Here is a 16,208-nt window from a genome sequence, read left to right on the forward strand (position 1 = left end):
ACTTTAAAAGGCTGGGAAGATGGCTCAGTGGTAAGAGTGTTCAGTTGGAACCTCCAGTTTGCCCCTGCACGAGGAAAGCCCATTCCTGTCTCTCTCTAAGCCCCCTCCCGACTCAGTCTCCAAACAAAGGGAAGGTGCCAAAAAGCCCAGTTGTGCATTCTTGCCGGCTACTGCAGCTTCCTCCCTGGAATTTCCAGTCATCCAAGTCCAGCCTGTGGCAGACACGTCATCACCACTCACTTGCAACCTATAAAGTCTCCCTGCTATAGTTTGCATATGCAGTGTCTCCAGCCTTGATCTCTGGGACTAGAGAATCTGCCCAAGAGCTGCTTTGCTCAAACAAGCCTACTGTTGTACTTTTTTTAGTTTGGCTTCATTTGGCTTACTGTGTCAACAGAGAAACCCATCATCAGGGGGCAGAAAACCTATTAATGAGTACTTGTTCTTGGGCTGGAGAGATGGCTCAGAGGTTAAGAGTACTGGCTGTTCTTCCAGAGGTCCTGAGTTGAAATCCCAGCACCCACACAGTGGCTCACAGCCATCCATAATTAGATCTAGTGTCTTCTTCTGGCCTGCAAGCATACATGCAGACAGAACACTGTATACAAAATCTTTAAGAAAAAGAAAAGAGTTCTTGTTCTTGCAGAGGATCCAGGTTCAATTCCAAGCATCCATGTGGCAGTTCACAGCTGTCCATAACTCTAGTTCCAAGGGACCTGATGCTCCCGTCTGACCTCCTCTCTCGTGGAATAGTATTTTTGGACACTGTGTCTCAGCCAAGGCACTGTTAGATTGGTTTAATAAAGAACTGAACAGCCAATAGCTAGGCAGGAGAGGACAGGCGGGACTTCTGGGCAGACACAGGAAGTCTGGGAAGTACAGAGGCAGGATTTACCAGCCAGACTTGGAGAAAGTGGGAGGCACAGTCCGGAGCAGAGGTAATGAGCCACATGGCAGATCATGGAACACAAATAGGTTCATTTAAATTTTAAGACCCAGTGGGGAACAAGCCTAAGCTAAGACCAGCTTTCGAACTTAATAAGTCTCCATGTCATTATTTGGGAAATAAGAAAGCCTGTCTGTATTTGGCACCTAACATAGCAGCTGGTGCCCTACTCACCGGGGAGACCAACAACTTCCCAGAGCTTGGGCAGGCAAGCAGCTCACTGTCAACGCCTGTGCGCATAAGGCTTACTTGGGCCTGATGGGGGCGGAGTCAACCACCAGTGGGGTGCACTAAGAGGAGCTGCAAAAGTTCCCGCAGATGTGCAGAAGGTCTTTGCAACAGTTTTACAACATTTTCACAGAGCCACAGTGTGTGGACCCCCCAAGTTTTTCTGACCGGCTTGTATGCTTACTCTATGTGACAGTCCCTGTCATGTTAGTCACGGAAGGTAGTTGGGGCTTTTAAGGCTTGGCTCATTAGTCAGAGAGCCATGTAAAAAGCAGGGTCCAGACTGGGGTGGGGGGTTGGGGGAACCCTCTGAACAGGTACTGTATGCTTGAAAATGTGCTTAAGTGCTAAAGAAAGAAAAGAAAGTGGGTATTGACAAAAAAAATAGCTTAAAATAATAAATAAAATATTTAAAGAAATAATAAAATAATATAAAAATAATAAGTCACATAAGAATTGGAAATATAACACAGGATACTTGGAACCTGTAGTGTTTTATTAACTTTAAATTTCTTAAATGCTAATGAGAAAAAAAAACAACCATTGCTAAGAGACATTGGATTGTAGAAAAGGCTGCTAAATTGAACTAGCCTATTTATTTTTAGGATGTCTTAGCTTCAGAATGGAACTCAGGAAATGAATTGTATGGGGGGGGTAATGACTCTGTTTCTATAGGAAACAAAAAACTATGGATTTCTTCAAAATTAATAAAGATCAGATTTGACCAGGGGGAACCTCCAAAAAATCTTGGTTACAGACATGAAGAAAGAAACAACCAAAAAAACTACAAGAATGGTGATATATATATTGGATCCCTCTACTATTGGAACAACTCTAACACTGGATGAGACATGATAAATCTTGTTAGCTACAGAGTCCTTATGACTTATTATTACATGCCATTCTTTCATATGGCATGGATGGAGATTTATATTACAGTTTGGTTATAGAGTCCAGACAGACTTATAAAGTTGACAAATGCCAGCCGGGTGTTGGTTTTGCATGCCTTTAATCCCAGCACTCGGGAGGCAGAGGCAGGCTGATCTCTGTGAGTTCGAGGCCAGCCTGGTCTACAGAGCGAGTTCCAGGACAGCCTCCAAAACAATACAGAGAAACCCTGTCTTGAAAAAAAAAGGTAACAAATGCCTTTTACCTGCTCAAACATAAAACAGAAAATCATCTTTAGTTGATTTGTGCACACTGTTCATTCCCTACTTGTGCTAATGCAGATATGTATGTTACCTTTAAAAGTTTGTATGTTTTCAGAACTGCAGGACCAGACATCAGTGTCTAAGTAGCTCAGGTGATCCAGCCTCTCAGGACGCCTGTGTTGCAATGTTCTCAACATCTACATCCAGAGCAACTTAAAAGCAGCTAGCTAAGACACTGCAACCTCACAGACTATATAGCCCTGCACTTTCCTGTCACAGAGAGCCTAGAAAACAAATGACAGAGCTCATTCTCCCAGGACCTGACCATTATCCCAGTGTCCCTTAAAGACGCTGTTGCCTCCAGGCAACAGGAAATAATCTTAAGAGCATGACACTCATATTCTTAACAGGTGGATGGATAGTTTTTGGTGGTTCCGTGGGTTATGAAAGTTTGTCATTTTGTAGGGGTGTTAGTTATAAGTTGTTATTGGTCATGGCCAGGAAGGAAACTAAACAAAGGAGGTTGTATTAAGGCATTTATTTTTTTTTGTTCCTTCTTTTTTTTTTCTTCCTCTTTCTTTCTCTCGTATTATCTAGTGAAAAAAGGGGAAGTATAGGAATGATAGGATAAAAGAGTAGATTATTGAATCTGCTTTTAGACTACAAAGCAACTACTACTCTCAAATATTTTACCCTGGTATGGATTTTTGTATATTGATACAAATTTAAGGTTATTTTTGTTATAACATACTGTGTATGTGTTTCTACTCTTGTTTGAGGCATTGTACCTATGCAGCTCATTTAAAAATGTAAAGTTCTAGTCCTTGAAAACTATTATTACAAATTGTTTATGATAACTAAGAAATGCAGGTTAGTAGTTAGTCATCTATAACAAACAAACTTGTAGTCATGTTAAGTGTTTTTTCAAGGTCAAACAGAGATATATTTTAGATAGATAGGTGGTCTTCAAACACCTCAGGGACTTCCAGAATATGGCATTTAGGATGTTTTAATAACGTAAGGCTTTTCTTTTCTTTTTTTTTTTTTTTTGGTTTTTACGAGACAGGGTTTCTCTGAATTGTTTTGGAGGCTATCGGTCCAGCCTGGCCTCGAACTCACAGAGCTTCGCCTGCCTCTGCCTCCTGAGTGCTGGGATTAAAGGCGTGCGCCACCACCGCCCGGCAACATAAGGCTTTTCATGACATCGAGACACATCTGCTCCTGGCATCACCAATCTACTTCAGAGAAGAGGATGGGCATGGGAGAACCTCCACATGTTGCTTTCAATATGGTAAAGTCAGCCACTGGGGCAAGAAACTGCCCTTGCCTTGACCGATGACAGCATGCTTTCCAAACTGCACAAGCAGGACACAAAAGAGGGTGACTGCCAAACTTTTTCAAGACAAGGCGGGTCAGTCCTTCAAAATTCCCATTTCATGGAAAAGTCTGTCTGATACTCTAGGACTGTAGGCCAAAGACAGATGCCCCAGCATTACAGAGGAACGTTGGGTGACTGTCTCCGTCATTTCTATAGTTTTGGATGCTGCTTGCTCTGCACTTCCTGTTTAATCCAGTAATATTTAATCCTCCTTGGGGCTCTGATAGGGTTGAAGGCTTTATAGTTATAGTTGTAGTTTTACCGTTTTCTTTGCTACCAAATTCAAAAAAAATTGCAAAGGAGATGGTAAGTTTACAAATGTCGAGAGACATAAAAGGTTAAGCTGTTTATCTAAAAAAAAAAAGCAGTTTAAGGCCTAAAAGAATATTTTAGAAGACCAGCCTGGTCTACAGAGCGAGTTCCAGGACAGCCTCCAAAAGCCACAGGGAAACCCTGTCTCAAAAAACCAAAAAAAAAAAAAAAAAAGAATATTTTAGAATGGTAATACAAGTTATGATAGAAAGTGGTTTAGGTATAAAACTTTGGACTCATCAAGATAGGATAGATAATACAGTACTTTCTCCAAATTTGCCAAATACAAATGGACTGGACATTGTGAATGTAATCCTAACCTGATAATAGTTCTTATTGTATATAGTTTTACTGTGTTAGAGTTAACACCTTTCCTTTTTATCGAAACAAAAAGGGGGAAGATGCTGTGGGATAATATCTTTGTACACTGTGAAGATGTACAAACCTTCTGATTGGTTTAATAAAGAGTTCAATGGCCAATAGCTAAGCAGGAGAGGATGGGTGGGACTTCCAGAAAGAGATGGGAACTCTGGAAGAAGACAGATGGGATTCGCCAGTCACACACACAGGAAGTGGAATGCACAGTACACTGAGCCATGTGGCAGAACACAGATTAATATAAACAGGCTAATTTAAGTCCCCCCCCCCTTGGTTTTTCTTTCTTCTCTCTCTCTTTCTTTTTTTTTTCTTTTTCTTTTTTTGTTTTTGTTTTTTCGAGACAGGGTTTCCCTGTGGCTTTGGAGGCTGTCCTGGAACTCGCTCTGTAGACCAGGCTGGTCTCGAACTCACAGTGATCCGCCTGCCTCTGCCTCCCAAGTGCTGGGATTAAAGGCGTGCGCCACCAACGCCTGGCTCACCACACCTTTAATTACCACGATTTTTAAAAAAAATAATCCTCAACTGGCCGGGTGGTGGCAGAGGACAGCCAGGAAGCAGGAACAGCCACAAGCTGAACAGACACAGGGTTTATATAGGGCTTCCAGGGTAGGAATTGGTCAGATTTCAATCTCCTGCTCAGGGATTGGCTAGTTTTCTGCAAAAGGTTAGGGTCAGATTTGGCTCTGGTTTTAGGGCCAGAGTGTGTTTCTTTCTCTGGTCTTTTTTAGCCTTTTGGCTCTAGTTTTAGGGTCAGGCTGTATTTCTTTCGCTGACTCTGATTCTAGGGACAAAGTGTGTTCTTTTGGCACTGGTTTCAGGGTCACGGTGCATTTCTTTGGTTCTGGTTGCAGGGCCAAAGTGTGTTTCTTTGGCTCTGCTCAGGGTGTGTTTCTTTGGCTGGACCCTTTTCCCTACAATTTAGAGTCGTTTACCTTCTGTGTTAAAGAGCCTCCCTGGAAGACAGAGGGTTTGAATGGTAGGAGGCTGGTACACAACTCACAGCGGCACCTGCCTGCCACCAGACACTCAAGTGCCAGAAACAGAGGCTGCTACAAGTTCACGCTACACAGTTAGTTCCAGGCCACCCAGGGCTACATAGGAAGACTCATCTTAGCTGGCCGTGGTGGCTTAGAACTATAATTCTAGTACTTGGGAGGTGAGGGCAGGCAGATCATGAGTTCAAAGTCATCCTTAGCTACATAGCAAGTTTGGGACCATCCTGAGCTGCTGGTGAACTTGTCTCTGGAAACAAAACAGCCAGCTGTATGGCTTGTGTGTGTAACTCTAGCACTTGGATGGTAGAGGCTGGAGATCAGAAGTTCAAGGACATCTTTGTTTACAGAGAGTTTTGAGAACAATCTTAGCTATAGGAGAGTTTGGCTTAAAAAAAAAAAACAAAAAACAAAAAACACACAGAAAACCAGTCCTGCAAAGTCTATTGGTTCTTACTTTCCTAAAAGCAGGAATCCTAGATACAAAAATCACCCAAAGTGTATTGGAGTACTCATTTATTTCAAGCCATAGAGACTGTCACATAGAGATGGCTTACAGGTACGCTGTGGGGTAAAAGAGATGACTTTGGGCCTGAGCAACAGGAAGGATGGAGTTCCAGACAGATGACATAAGCTCATCTCCAGGAGGAGCAGTTTCAGGACATGAGGTGTGAAAGACCCCCAGAGTGGGGAGACCCTCACTCAAGTCTCGGGATAAGCCAACGCCCCAATAATTCAAGAGAGACCGTTCTTGATGCAAGCACACGAGGTTTATTCGGGGAACCAGTCCACTGGGGCTGAGTTCATAACCCTCGCAGGGGCAGAGGAGTTCAACCCCTAGTAGCTGCAGTCGGGGGTTTTAAAAGGGAAAACCCATAAAGGATGGGGGAGTTAGGTAAACATCATAAAGGATGAGGAAGTTAAATGATAGCTTATGTCTTAACAGGAAGGTTATAGGTTATCTCAAGCAAGCATTCTTTGGGCATTGTACAGTTAAACATTGAGCAGGAATGTGGTGAGCTAGTTCCTGGATCAGGAACTGTTATCTTTTAAGTTTATCTTTTTTTTTTTTTTTTTTTGGTTTTTCGAGACAGGGTTTCTCTGTGGCTTTGGAGGCTGTCCTGGAACTCACTTTGTAGACCAGGCTGGCCTCGAACTCACAGAGATCCGCCAGCCTCTGCCTCCCGAGTGCTGGGATTAAAGGCGTGCGCCACCAACGCCCGGCTATCTTTTAAGTTTATCTTGTGGCCTCCAGTTTCTCAGGAGAGGGCAGAAGGACAAGTTACTTTGTGATGGGCTAGTCACTAGGGGTCTAAAAATGTTGAGTTGGGATCTCTCAGGTGTACCTGGAATATTTTAGTAACTAGAAGGTCAAGATGGCTGTCTCAACTGTAACTCCAGTCTGTTGCCTGACTTGAATGGTCTTCCTGGTCAGGCCTGCTTCAACGTTCAGAAGCTGCCAAGCACGGTAAGGGTGCGGCCAGCTTTCTGGTGTCTTTGCCTGCTACGATTCTCTTCATGTTTTCCACCCCATCTCAGGCATCTTCCAGGACAGGATGGGACAGCTTCAAAACCAGCTCCCAAGCAAGTGCCTTTCTGGGAAAGCAACCCCCTGGGGCTTGCCTGCATACTCTGAGGCATACCTGTGCTGGGCTCCCTGAGACAAGTCTGTAGACAGTGGGCCTGCCTCAACACTGACTGTCATTTCTGTCCTTGTCATTTTCCCAGGCCACTCAGGAGTCTAAGGCATATTTAGGGATGGGTGAAGAAGGGCCCAGGAGCTGCAGAGGTCTATGAGAAGCCTGTGTGGGCCTTCCCTTGGAGGAAGTGAAGTCCTGCTTGGGGCACCCTGCTCCTCTCTGACTTATCAGCCACTTTAGCCTGGAGGATATTTCAAAACTAGAGTCACACTCATCTCCGTGGTACACAAGCTCCAACAGCTTGGGCAAAGTCTTCAAGTAACTCTATTGAAACCCCTTCTCTTTACTTGGCTAATGCCAGAGGCTATAAACAACAGAATGTCAAACAAACCCCCTAACAATAGAAAGTATTGACGAATATGAATGAATAAATGTGCCCATAGGACTTGTGGGAGACCTTGGGGAAACCAATGGGCAATGTCTATTAAGACCCCCTGGTAATTCTCACTGTATATTCCCCTCCTCCTCTCTCTGCCTCCCTCCCCACCACCGCTCCAGAAGGATAGCAGTCTGTGTGTCGTAGCTTGGCTTCTGTTGCTTTAATTAAAGAAAAACAAAACGAAACCACATAACCAGCAAGGTGGTGGTGGCAGCACATGTCTTTAATTCCAGCACTCGGGAGGCAGAGGCAGGTAGATCTCTCTGTGAGTTCAAGGCCAGCCCGGTCCACAAAGCAAGTTCCAGAATAGCCAGAGCTGTTGCACAGAGAAACCCTGTCTTGAAACAACAAAAGCAACAACAGACAAACAAACAAAACCATGACCAAAAGCAGTCTGGTGAGGAAAGGATCTGTTTGCTCTCACTCCTGACTTGACGGTCCATCTTTGAGGGAACTCGGTGCAGGAGACTGGAGATGGAAGCTGATTGAGAGGCCACGGAGGGTGTTGCTGGCTTGCTCAGGCTGCTATCTTTTACAACCCAGGGCCACCAGCCCAGGGCTAGTACCACCTGCAGTGGGCTGGGCCAGCCCTTACAACTACTAAACAAGAAAATGCTCCATAGGCTTACCAACAGGCCAATCTGATTGTGGTATTTTTCTCACTTAAGATTCCTTTTTCTGGGGCAGTGGAGGCGCACACCTTTAGTTCCAGCACTTGGGAGGCAGAGGCAGGCAGAACTTAGTGAGTTCGAGGCCAGCCTGATCTACAGAGTGCGTTCCAGGACATCCAGGACTGTTACACAGAGAAACCCTGTCTGAAAAAATGAAACAAAACAAAAATCCCTTTTCCAAAAAACGACTCTAGCTTGTGTCAGGTTGTCATAAAAAACTAGTAAGCCTAGTGTGTAAAAATCCTTGTTACGACTCGGGCACTCCATATATCCAGACATGTGCTCAAGCTGGACCATAAGAGGATCTGTGGTGGTTCAATAAAAGCCATCATTTCTCATGAACTTGTGAACAGGTTCCCCATGCCCCAAAGCAGTCATTTTCTTACCTCTCAGAAGGGACGTGGCTCTTGTGGTAGCTTGGATAAGAAAGGCCCCCATAGGCTTGCAGATTTGAAAGCCTGGGGAGTGGCACTATCTGAAAGGAGTAGGTGTGGCCTCGGTGGTGGAAGTCTGTCACTAGGGGTGGGCTTTGTGGTTCCAACAGCCCATTCCAAGACCAGAGTCTGTCTCTTCCTGCTGCCTGTGGACCTGATGCAGAACTCTCAGCTACTTCTCCAGCAACAGGTCTGCCTGCATGCTGCCATGCTCCCCACCATAACTAATGACGGTGGACTAACCCTCAGAAACTGTAAGCCAGCCCCAATTACATGCTCTCCTTTATAAGAGCTGTCGTGGCCGTGGTGTCTGTTCACAGGGGTAGAACACTAAGATAGACCCCCCCCCCCCCGTTGACGTTCACCCAAGGTAATATATCAAAGTCCATCAGGCCCCCAGGATCCCTCAGCCCATACTCGCCAGTACTCACTGTACGTCTCAAGACCTCCAAGCTAGTCATATCCTGGCCCCTCTCGCCTCCCCAGCTTTCCCTCCTCCCAGATTTGTTTTCTGTATGATTGCAAGCCACCTGCTCCCCCACCACCACCCTGGCTACCTCCTGCTGTATCTTGCTATTTGCTGTCCTATGCTTCCTCTCTCCTTTTGCAGATAACCCTAACCACATCCAGTCTACTAGCCAGGCAGTGGCGGTGCATACCTTTAACCCCAGCACTCGGGAGGCAGAGGCAGGGGATCTCTGTGAGTTCAAGGCCAGCCTGGTCTACAGAGCGAGTTCCAGGACAGCCTCCAAAACAATATAGAGAAACCCTGTCACAAAAAACCAAAAAAAAAAAAAAAAGAGAGAGAGAGAGAGAGAGAGAGAGAAAGAAAGTCTACTTCTTTCTCTCTGCCCTGGACTCTTCTAGATGCCTCTGAATATTTTCCCTCTCTTACCCACATCAGAAACCTCCCCTTAACCGTACCTTGGAGTAGCCATTTCAGCCGTTTCTTTCCTGTGCCTCCTCTCATACAGTCATGAACTTGAAATGACTCAAATTCCCATCAGCGACAGAGGAAGTAATGCCCTGTGACCTTTTTCTTTTTGCTTTTTGAAACAGAGTCCCATTATGTGTTCCAGTCAGGCTGTTCTTGAATGTGTGGGAATATCCCTGCTTTAGTCTCTCAAGTGATGGGTTTATAGCTATGAGCCACCATGACCCACAATACTGGTGCATTTTTAGTAGAATTGTTCTCGAAATGATTTTTTAAATGTTTATGTCTATATCTGTGTATGTACACGGGCATATGGATACCCAAGGAAGCCAGAAGATAGCTTGGAATCCCTGGACTGGAGTTATAGGCAGTTGTGACCCACTCAGTGTGCAAGCTGAGGAGCAGAGTCAGGTCCCCTGCAAGAATTTACTTACTAAGGAATTAACTGAAATTGAGCATGGTGGGCACACCTTTAATCCCAGCACTTGGAAGGCAGAGGCAGGCAGATCCCCTACTCTGAGGCTAGCCTGGTCTACAGAAAATGTTCCAGGAAAACTAGGGCTACATAGAGAAATCATTTGTCTCAAAAACACAAACAGAAGAAAATAACTAACTGCTGGGCCCAGGTAGGGCTCAGAGGCTGAGAGCGTGTGCTTCTCTTGTAGAAGAACTAAGTTTGATTCTGAACATGTGTTGGGCCACCGACGACAGCCTTTGTTCCCAGCTCCAGGGATCTCTGTTCTCTGGCCTCCAAGGGCACCTACACACGCATGTGCAAACACGCACAAGAAATCTTAAAACTTTTCTCAAAGATTTCAAAGGAATCTACTACAGTATACAATCTGGGAAATCTCAAGTGTGTGTGTTAAGCCGAAAGCATAATACAAGGGCCCATACTTCGGATTGGTTTTACATGATGGTCAAGAGCAGGGTACGCTACGCGCTACTGCTCAGAGCTGTGGTGATGCTGAAGGGACCGGACCCTCATCCAGACCCTGCTTTAGCAGCCATGGCAGACTGCGTAAAAGACTAAGCAATACGTGCTTGCCTGACCTAGCCCCTCCTCCCAGGCACCAGGAGGCCAAATACCTTCCATGAGGCAAGGAACCAATCAGGAGTTAGCTGGCTGGCTTTGGGTGTGCCTTATGGTGCTTTACAGTACAAGTGGTCTAACTGTGACTTGCAGAGGATAGCAACTGTCCTGGGAGGGCCTATGGGCCATAACAACCCGTTGACCAATCAACACAGAACAGGTAATCCAAGCCTGGAAGCGCACCAATCCTGAGACTGTTGCATACCCCTAGATACTCCCCTTAAGTTGCCCAATAAAATTCCCCACCTCACAGCCCCTCGGGGTCCTTCTCACTCCAGCCACCATGATGAACAGAGGAAGGGCCTGAGTTAAGGCAGTTAACTCAATAATAAAAGACCCTGCTTCCATCAGTCACTGGATGAAGGCTCTAGGATGGCATATAAGGAAGTCATCAATCTCATTATCAGGGAGGGGTATTTAAGGTAGTCTCTCCACTATTGCTTAGATTGTCAGTTGGTGTCATCCTTGTAGATCTCTGGACATCTCCCTAGTGCCAGATCTCTCCTCAAACCTGTAATGGCTCCCTCTATTATGGTATCTCTCATCCTGCTCTCCTCTAGTCTTTCCCCAACTCTTTGCATTGGAATGGGTCTCTTGGTGATTTGGGGGTTCAGAGTTTGGGCACAATAATACACATCTGTAATCCCAATATTTGGGATATTGAGACAGAACAATCACAGTTTATGGTCAGACTGGACAGTCAGTGAGTACCAGTCCATCCCAGGGATGCATATCAAGAACTTGTCTCACCGGGTGGTGGTGGTGGACCCCTAATTTAATCCCAGCACTAGGAGGCAGAGGCAGGCAGACCTCTGTGAGTTCGAGGCCAGCCTGGTCTTCAAATAGGGTTCCAGGACTGCCTCCAAACCTACAGAGAAACCCTGTCTCGAGCTTATCTCAAGCAAATACAAACAGGAGTAAGAATAGTGGGTAAGTAGTGAATAGGTAAGAGAGGTTTCAAGGCTACTGGAACATTCTGTATGTTAATCTGGGTGATTTTGTCTGTAATGTTTACACTTTTCTTTTTTTTTTTTTTTTTTTGGTTCGTCGAGACAGGGTTTCTCTGTATTGTTTTGGAGGCTGTCCTGGAACTCACTTGGTAGTCCAGGCTGGTCTCGAACTCACAGAGATCCACCTGCCTCTGCCTCCCGAGTGCTGGGATTAAAGGCGTGCGCCACCAACGCCCGGCTATGTTTACACCTTTCTTTTTTTTTTTTTTTTGGTTTTTCGAGACAGGGTTTCCAGGCTGGTCTCGAACTCACAGAGATTCGCCTGCCTCTGCCTCCCGAGTGCTGGGATTAAAGGCGTGCGCCACCAACGCCCGGCGATGTTCCACCAACGCCCGGCGATGTTTACACCTTTCTAAGTTTTCATTCAGATGTCTACTTTAAGTGTCAGCATTGTATTACATAATCATTACTAGTATTTTACTTGGGAAGTGAAAAAAATAATTTATACACCAGTCTGTGTTCTCTTGGCTTTCCACACGTTGTGTTTTCATCTCCTGATAACACGAGGTGGGTGTTGTTTACAAAGGGTGCCTTAGTTGTGGGGACAGTATTCTGAACCCAAATCTGACAGGGACATTTCCTAACGTGAAACACTATGTTGTGGTTTGGGTGAGAGCAGCCCCAGAGGCCCATATGTTTAAATGTTTGGTCCCCAGTTGCTGGAACTCTTTGGGAAGGTTTAGTATGCGTGACTTTGTTGTTGTTTGTCACTGGGACATTTAGGTCTCAAAAGCCTCCTGTCACTCCTGGTGGGCTCTCTGCTGTTTCTGCTGCCATAGCAAACTCTAGCCCTCTGAAACCATAAACCCAATTAAATCCTCTTTCTTATATGCTGTCTTGGTTGTGGTGTTTTGTTACCGTAATAGAAAAGTAACTAAGACACACATCTAAGTATCTTTGCGGCCTACGCTGCCATTTCTGGGGACCTACCAAAATTTACCAGCAGGTGGCAGGGCTGTACAGCACCTGAAAGCAGAGCCTTGAGGGAGGGTGGGAATCCAGACTTGTTTTCCTGCTCGAGTGAAGGGGCACTTGGACCGCAGGAGTCCGCCCTTGTGGAATGACAAGAGTCAAAGGGTAAAGTCCCTGTGCAGAGGGACTCAACTGTGCTGTTACTGCCGCCTGGGTAAGGACCGTCGTCCTCTGCCCTGCCTCAACACCGTTCATGTTGATGGCCACAACGTGAAACCGAACCTTCTCCTCCGCCTTCCCCCTCCCATGACCCAGTGACCCTCCAGCAACATTGCTTTCATCTTTCCAGGCCCTTCTTCCTGGTGCCTGCTGTCCTCTCTCTGTTCTGCCAGGATCTCTTCTCCACCTTCTCCTTAAGCGGCCCAGAAACCCGTGTCCTCCAAGAAATCACTTTTGCAAGTGCTCTTAACTGACCCTTCCACACCAGGTCCCCCTTGCAATCCACTTATGATTTCCCACTGTGCTTGGGATGAAGTTCAAAACCCACTGCAGACCCCCTAAGGCTCTGCAAAAACTAGTGTTGGGCTGGAAAATCACCTGCCTTTCTATACACAGACTCCAGCCCAGGCTTTGTTGGTGGTGAGGCAGGATCTCAAGTAATACAGGGTGGTTTTGAACTTGCTACGTGGCCAAGAATGACCTTGAACTCCTGATCCTCCCGCCTCTGCCTCCCAAGTGCTGGAATTTTAGGCTTGTTCGTACCTAACCACTCCATTCTTTGGATTCTTCTCTCTTCCTCTCCAGGAAATCACCTCCTCTAAGTCAGTGGCTCTCAGCCTTATTAATGCTGTGATGATGCCTCAGGTTGTGGTGATGCCCAGCTAGGAAACTACTGTTGTCAATCCCAACAGTGAGAATAAGACCTTTACCACAATTGGAGCCAAATTTGAGGCAAGCTTGATTTTTATTGGGGTGCACCCAATAGCTGGTCAGCGACCGCCTTCTAAGTGAGGTTAAAGAGAGCAGTCCATCTCTTGCTCCCTGCCCCCCCCCTTTTTGAGACAGGGTTTCTCTGTAGCTTTGGAGCCTGTCCTGGAACTTGCTCTGTGGACCAGGCTGGACTTGAACTCACAGAGATCTTCCTCCCTCTGCCTCCGGAGTGCTGGGATTAAAGGCTTGTGCCACCACTGCTAGGCTCTTGGACCCCTTTTAAGGAGTAAAATCACAAGTAGTTTTATAGAAGTGAGACAATGGGGCAATAAAGAAATACAAAAGATCCTTTAAAAACACCATGTGGTCACCATGTGATTAGGGAGGGGTCAGGGAGGGTAAGGGTACTCTCAGAAAACAAATCAAGATCATGGTTTGGGGAAAGTCATGTTCTAGTGCAGTAGAACATTAAGGTATGTGGCTTGTTTATGCTGCATTTGTTTAACTGGGTGAAGCTGTGATTCATTGCCTGCCTAAAACACCTGATGGGCTAATAAAGAGCTGTAGGACCAATAGTGGATGCACGGATGGGTGGGTCTGGCAGACAGGGAGAATGAATAGGAGACCCCAGAAGGAGAGTAGGAAAAGGAGGAGAGCCGAAAGTAAGATTTGCCAAAGAGAGAGACAAAAGCCAAAGGAACAGGTAGACGGGTTAATTTAAGATAAGAAAAGCTGGCTGGAAACGAGTCACGCTAAAGCCAGGCAGTCATAACTAAGAATAAGCCTCTGTGTGTGATTTATTTAGGAGCTCGGTGGCGGGGCCCCCCAAGAAAGGCCAAAGAGCCAAAAGAGTGAGCACACACAGTACATTCCAGGAAACAGAGATCAGCTCCAGAGTAATAGAAACATATTTTTTCTTAAATACAGCATAATGGCTCCTGCCTTCAAAACAGAATCAGGCAGCTTCCTCATTCCTCCCTTGACTTACGTTTCCCTGTCAAAGCACTGATGTCTTAATGTCGTCGAGCAGCAATGATTCTAGAATTGTTTATGTGAGGGGTGATCAAGTTAGTGACACACTGGAGGGCATGGGGCCTGATTATGAATTAGTAGAAGTAATATTAGAAGGCCAATGAAGGGGGAAAACCATTTTAGCCATATGGACCAGTCTAAATTTGTTTGAGAAAGCCAAGCGGTGGGATATTTTGTCTATTTCTTTACGTAGCTCATCAATTTGGTTGTCAATAGGATAAGAGAAATCAGAGGTATGAAAGCAGCACATTCCAGTAAATTGCTGACCACCGAGATTATGTTGAAGTAATTGAGATAACTTGGTCATGAAGGCTGGGCCGTTGTCAGACCTCAGAGACATGGGGAGGCCAAATCTGGGAATAATTTCCATTATTAATTTCTTAGCTACCACTTGGGCTGTTTCCATTCAGGATGGGAAGTTCTCTGCCCACCCTGTGATGATATTGACAAAGACCAGCAGATATTTGTAGTCATACCGCCCTGGCTTGACTTCAGTGAAGCCCGTTTCCCATAATTCACCAGTACTGTGCCTTGCATTTATCTGGGCACAGGTCAGGCAGCGATTTGAACTGCTCTGAAGCTTTTCTCAATCTTCAGGTGTCCAGACATGAGAGGAGATGAGCTGTGAGATCTTCAGAGTGACATGAGCATGCATGGCGTGATGTGAGGTGGTCAGCTAGCTTGGGCAAACTGATTCTCCTATCAGGTGAGATCCACCACCCATTGTGATCCTCCGGAGCCCCCAAGTCAGAATATGACCTGATCTCTTCGGGATCATACTCAGGCGCATCCTCATTGAGACAGAGTCGGGGTTCGGGCACAGTCTGGGGTTTGGGCTCCCCAAGAGTGTCGGGTCCTATATGAAAGTCCATTCCATCTTGCCACAAGTTCAGAGAGCTCAAATCACTCCTGTTGTCCTTAAGACCTTAGCTTAATGGCTGCAGGATGCCCTGGCCTTGGTGGTGAATGGCTCCTATCAAATGACAATAGACTTGGGCCCAGGTGAGTTTACATTCATCCTGAAGGCTAGGTGATATATATGTGCAGCTATGAAGAAGTACCTGATGGCCAAGTGGTACTCACAGCTAGGCAGCTACGAGTGTCTTTAGGATTAAGGGAGGTAACTGCTATTTGCCCTTTATACACGATAATAAAGGTCTTCTGCCATCGTCCCCGCCTTTGGTTAATTACTTAAGATGATGCATGAATAAACTGAGGTGCTTTTATTATGGACTGAATCTGGCCCTCCTGACTCTATCCTGTCTCTGTTTCCATCCTTCCTTTAACGTCTATAGCTAGCCTTTCCCTCATCCACACGACTGCACTCAGGAACGGACCCGGGGCTGCTCGGCTGGTCTGGACCACAGCCCTACAAACACCAGTCCCTGACGTACGGCATGGCAACGTGGGGGTAATATAGATGGCACACCACACGAAAGCTTCTCGAGCGACTTAATCTGCACAGTGTTACCTGGAGTCTGGGGGCTTTTGTCTTTTTGGTGTCCTGGTGAACAATGGCCAGTTCATTTGGTAGACAGATGGACTCTAGCAACTGGATAACTTCATATTTATTTTTAATAGTCTTTCCCTCTGAGGTGAATAAGCCCCCTCTGTTTATATACATGAACATGAGTCGTGGCAAACACGTATCGGCTCTCAGTCTTTTTTCTTTTTTTTTTGGTTTTTCGAGACAGGGTTTCTCTGTGGCTTTGGAACCTGTCCTGGAAC

The sequence above is a fragment of the Mesocricetus auratus genome, unplaced genomic scaffold (assembly GCF_017639785.1).
Source record: "Mesocricetus auratus isolate SY011 unplaced genomic scaffold, BCM_Maur_2.0 Super-Scaffold_100029, whole genome shotgun sequence".
In the NCBI taxonomy this organism is placed as follows: domain Eukaryota; kingdom Metazoa; phylum Chordata; class Mammalia; order Rodentia; family Cricetidae; genus Mesocricetus; species Mesocricetus auratus.